Consider the following 6,000-nt stretch of genomic DNA (forward strand, 5'->3'; position numbering starts at 1 on the left):
CTAATCAATCTGCTCTATGCCTCTGCTCATTGAAAAGTTGTGCTGCCCAGAAGTGTTGTTCCCAGAATCCAGCAAATGGTTCCCAACAATAGTGGAAATATTCCAACCCTTTCCCCATCACTCTATTTAAAACTGTACCCACACACTGAGAAACATTTAAACATTTTAATCCTGTTAAATGTTTGGACCCATAGAGGACAAATTTATGCCCAAGCACCGGAGTTACCTTTGTGAAGTTTAGAGGGTTTTCTTTTTCATTTTTTGTGGCTCTGCCTGAAGCACAACTCGCTGCCAAGGTACTTCATTATCTACATCCAGCTCTCTGACTGGCCAGGCCAGGCATCCCTTGGAGCTCACTGTACCTTTTGCCTGGCTCACATCCCCAGATATCCTTCCCATGAAATCCAGGTATCTGAGGTCAGGTGACTGGCATGCACATGGGTTCACCCCAAAATATGATCCAGACATGGCCTTTGTGCACATTCTGAGTCAGAAACTCAGATGTTTCCCAGGTTATGGTGTCTAGACGTAGGCTTAGTGCTTCTGGGACAATAATTTACGTTTTCCTGCACATAGGTTTCTCATCTGCATAGTGGAGGTGAAATGGTGCTGTCCACGTTGCTTGCTGTCAGGGGTAAGAACCTCTGAGTTCTTGCTGAGAGTTGAGACATGCACACCCTAATTTCTGGTTAGTTCTCTAGCCAGTATTATAATTAACACATGCACAATAATTTGTTACAAAGCATTAGGGCACCTACATAGAGCATGTCATACTTCATACTATGAGAAACAAAAAGGGCCAATTAGACTGTAGTTTGATCTCTCAAGGATATGTAATGTGTTCTTCTCTGCTACAACCTGGCTGTGGTGATGCCACATACCACATAAATGCAGAATGCTTACAAAAAAAAGAATGTCACACCACCTGTTCTCATCCAGCTTTTCTTTTTTTAACTAAAGCAACTGCAAGTGAAGCTCAGAGTTTCAAGCCAAAGAATCACTTCAGCCAGCATCCAATTTCAAAGGGTTCATATTAAAATTGTATGAAGAGAAATCCAACAGGAATAACTCTGGGAATTCAAAAGCACAAAACCTAGTAGTTTCAAATTCCATTCTGGAAGATGACCTATTTTTAGAGACAAATGAAAAGTTCTGCTTCACTTTAAATCTGTTCTATTTCTGGAGCTCCAGCAGCTGCCTTCTCAATAAAAATGAGTAATAATAATAACTACAACATGTGAACACTGGCCTTCTCACAAGGGCTTGCAACTTTTAAAAAAACATTGTTGACAGTCACTGCTGCAATTGCATCCATGACCACACGCACCATAAGTGAAGGTAACTTAAACTTTTGGCAGCAAATTTTGTCAGGAATTCTGCTAGGTAAATAATTTCAGTGCAAGCTGTCAGGAAAAGTGTGTGTCTGGACACCTGTTTTTCATTTATAACATTGGATTAAGTTTGTCTCATCCTGAAGGCAGGAAAAACATCATTGGAATCCATCTGTGAAAAACTGAGTAAGTGATAACTTATGCAAGAATACAGAAATTCCCTTTCAACTAGAAGTAAACCAAATGGGTCACTGGTAAATAAATTATTGATTAACTTGGCCTGCCACCCATTCCACAGTGCTAACTGATGTTTATACATTTAGACAACACATCTCAGCACACATTTGAACAAAGGAGTCCTGACCATTTGAACAGGTTGTTACCTCCCAGTTAATATATAAATATAATTTTTAAAGATCAGTGCTTTCTGGGCCAGAAGGAGAAAGAATAAAAAATGTGGAGTTTTAGTTCTGTAAACAGGGGGACTTTGTGACTATCTAAAGTCTTTTCTACCAGCAAATTTTCTAACCAAACTCCTTGGGCTCCCCATTAAGAAGGGCTTTATGACAGCAGAATCAATGATAAAGATATAAAACAAGATGCTAGTGTGGGGGCCAGGCTGCCACACTCACCTGTGCATCACACACTCATATAAACACACGAAGCTGTGCGACAATTTTTCATCCTTCTCTGTATGAACATGCCACAGCTATTGCCTTCAGCTAGCATGCAGCATCCATATTATCCTAATGTCCCTAATTCACAGCTGATGAGTGTGCCTTCAACCAGTAAGTGTGGCAAAATAGGTAAATGCACATCTAAATGGTTGCAAATTAGTATCAGTTTTGCCCAGAAGTTAAAAAATTACATTCTTACACAGAGAAAAAATAAAATATCACAATTTCTACATCACTCAAATAATTTTTTTCAACAAAGAGTTACAATCCTCAAGTAAAAAGTCATTGTTGTGAGAGATGACACAATTGTCTCAAAAAAAAAAAAAAAAAATTAAGGCAAATCCATCTTTATGCAATTAAATATGTATTTTGTTATACAGTTGCACTTGTGAAGAAGACATTAATTTTGTTTGTGGACAGAACAGCCTCAAATATACAAAAAAGGATTGAATCTGAAATTAACTCTATCTCAGCCAAAATCAAGACAGCCTCTGTTTTACTGTGTTTGCAGCTAAACTAGTCCTTTTTCCCCTCACTAGTTCTTGTATTGTTAGTTGTCAGTACAGCAACTCATGTTCATTACAGAAATCTAAACTGTGAAACAAGTGCAACATAATAGTTAATCAAATACTATACAAATAGAAGCATTTGTATCATGGCCTTAAGGGCATTGACTCCTTTTAGATTGGGGTTTTATCATGCACATCATATCATCTAGTCTAAAAATTGAGTATAAATATGAGCGAAGACATTTAGGCAAACAATACCTAAGCAACTTCAACACTGTCATGGTTTTGCAAAACAGCTGCATATAAGGCCACTTCTTTCTTTGTTCTTTCTTTCTTTCTTCTTTCTTTCTTTCTTTCTTTCTTTCTTTTTCTTTCTTCTTCGTTCCTCTCTTTCTTCGTTCCTTTCTTTCTTTCATTCCTTCTTCGTTTTTCTTTCTTCTTTCCTTTCTTTCTTCATTATTTCTTTATTTTTCTTTCTTTGTTCATCTCTTTCATTCTTTTGACGTTTTTCTTTCTTGTTCACTTTCTTTACTTTCTTCTTTCTTTCTTTCTTTCTTTCTTTCTTCTTTTCTTCTTCTTTCTTTCTTTCTTTCTTCTCTTATTCCTTTTCTTCTTCATTACTTTGTTCCTTTATTTTTTCTTTCTTTCTTTGTTTTCTTTCGTGTTTACTTTCTGTCTTTCTTTTTTCTATTTTCTTTACTTCTTTCCTTCTTTCTATAATTCTTTCATTCTTCCACCATTTTCTTTTTTGTTCCCTTCTTCCTTTCATTATTTTGTCGTTTTCTTTTTTCGATCCCTTCATCCTTTCATTCGTTCGTCGTTTTTCTTTTTTCGTTCCCTTCTTCCATTCATTCATTCCTCGTTTTTATTTCTTCGTTCCCTTCTTCCTTTAATTCGTTCGTCGTTTTTATTTTTTCGTTCCTTTCTTCCTTTCATTCGTTCGTCGTTTTATTTTTCGTTCCTTCTTCCTTTCACTCGTTCGTCGTTTTTATTTCTTCGTTCCTTCTTCTTTCATTCGTTCGTCATTTTTATTTTCTCGTTCCTTCTTCTTTCATCGTTGTCATTTTTATTTTTCGTTCCTTTCTTCCTTTCACTCGTTCGCAGTTTTTTTTCTCGTTCCTTCTTTCATTCGTTCGTCGTTTACTTTTCTTGTTCCCTTCTTCCTTTCACTCGTTCGTCGTTTTTATTTTCTCGTTCCTTTCTTCTTGCACTCGTTCGTCGTTTTTATTTTTTCGTTCCTTCTTCCTTTCATCTTCGTCATTTTTGTTTTCGTTCCTTCTTCTTTCACTCGTTCGTCGTTTTTCTTTTTCGTTCCTTCTTCTTTCATTCATTCGTCGTTTTTATTTCTTCGTTCCCTTCTTCCTTTAATTCGTTCGTCGTTTTTATTTTTTCGTTCCTTTCTTCCTTTCATTCGTTCGTCGTTTTTCTTTTCTCGTTCCTTTCTTTCTTTCACTCGTTCGTCGTTTTTATTTTCTCGTTCCTTTCTTTCACTCGTTCGTCGTTTTTATTTTCTCGTTCCTTTCTTTCTTTCACTCCTTCGTCGTTTTTATTTTTCGTTCCTTTCTTTCTTTCACTCGTTCGTCGTTTTTATTTTTTCGTTCCTTTCTTTCTTTCACTCGTTCGTCGTTTTTATTTTTTCGTTCCTTTCTTTCACTCCTTCGTCGTTTTTCTTTTCTCGTTCCTTTCTTTCTTTCACTCGTTCGTCGTTTTTATTTTTTGTTCCGTTATTTCTTTCACTCGTTCGCGTTTTTATTTTTTCGTTCCTTTCTTTCTTTCACTCTTTCGTCGTTTTTTTTTCTCGTTCCTTTCTTTCTTTCACTCGTTCGTCGTTTTTATTTTCTCGTTCCTTTCTTTCTTTCACTCGTTCGTCGTTTTTATTTTTTCGTTCCTTTCTTTATTTCACTCGTTCGTCGTTTTTTTTTCTCGTTCCTTCTTCTTTCATTCGTTCGTCGTTTTTAATTTTCTCGTTCCTTTCTTTCTTTCACTCGTTCGTCGTTTTTCTTTTCTCGTTCCTTTCTTTCTTTCACTCCTTCGTCGTTTTTATTTTCTCGTTCCTTTCTTTCACTCGTTCGTCGTTTTTATTTTTTCTCGTTCCTTTCTTTCTTTCACTCGTTCGTCGTTTTTATTTTCTCGTTCCTTTCTTTCTTTCACTCGTTCGTCGTTTTTCTTTTCTCGTTCCTTTCTTTCTTTCACTCGTTCGTCGTTTTTATTTTCTCGTTCCTTTCTTTCTTTCACTCGTTCGTCGTTTTTCTTTTCTCGTTCCTTTCTTTCTTTCACTCGTTCGTCGTTTTTCTTTTCTCGTTCCTTTCTTTCTTTCACTCGTTCGTCGTTTTTATTTTCTCGTTCCTTTCTTTCTTTCACTCGTTCGTCGTTTTTATTTTCTCGTTCCTTTCTTTCTTTCACTCGTTCGTCGTTTTTCTTTTCTCGTTCCTTTCTTTCTTTCACTCGTTCGTCGTTTTTATTTTCTCCTTCCTTTCTTTCTTTCACTCGTTCGTCGTTTTTATTTTCTCGTTCCTTTCTTTCTTTCACTCGTTCGTCGTTTTTCTTTTCTCGTTCCTTTCTTTCTTTCAGTCCTTCGTCGTTTTTCTCGTTCCTTTCTTTCTTTCACTCGTTCCTTCGTCGTTTTTCTTTTCTCGTTCCTTTCTTTCTTTCATTCCTTCGTCGTTTTTCTTTTCTCGTTCCTTCTTCTTTCATTCGTTCGTCGTTTTTATTTTTCGTTCCTTCTTCTTTCATCGTTCGTCGTTTTCTTTTTCGTTCCCTTCTTTCTTTCATTCGTTCGTCGTTTTTATTTTTCGTTCCTTCTTTCTTTCATTCGTTCGTCGTTTTCTTTTTTCGTTCCTTCTTCCTTTCACTCGTTCGTCGTTTTTTTTTCTCGTTCCTTTCTTTCTTTCACTCGTTCGTCGTTTTCTTTTTTCGTTCCTTCTTCCTTTCATTCGTTCGTCGTTTTTTTTTTCGTTCCTTTCTTTCTTTCATTCGTTCGTCGTTTTTATTTTTCGTTCCTTCTTCCTTTCTCTTCTTTCATCTTTCATCTTTTACTTTTTCTTCCTTTCTTTTTTCATTCTTTTTCGTTTTTCGTTCCTTTCTGTCTCTTTTATTTGTTCCTTTCTTCATTTTCTTTTTTCTTTTTCGTTCCTTTCTTTCTTCACTCGTTCTCATTTTTCTTTTTCGTTCCTTTCTTTCTTTCATTCTTCGTCGTTTTCTTTTCTCGTTCTTTCTTTCTTTCACTCGTTCGTCGTTTTTCTATTTTCGTTCCTTTCTTTCTTTCACTCTTCGTCGTTTTTCTTTTCATTCCTTTTTTCTTTCATTCGTTTGTCTTTATTTTTCGTTCCTTTCTTTCTTTAGTCTTTCTTCGTTTTTCTTTTTCGTTCCTTTCTTTCTTTTCATTCTTTCTTCTCTCTTTCTTCTTTCATTCGTTCGTCTTTTTCTTTTTCGTTCCTTTCTTCTTTTCGTTCGTTTTTCTTTTTTCGTTCCTTTCTTTCTTTC

The sequence above is a fragment of the Serinus canaria genome, chromosome 1 (genome assembly GCF_022539315.1).
Source record: "Serinus canaria isolate serCan28SL12 chromosome 1, serCan2020, whole genome shotgun sequence".
Classification (NCBI taxonomy): Eukaryota; Metazoa; Chordata; class Aves; order Passeriformes; family Fringillidae; genus Serinus; species Serinus canaria.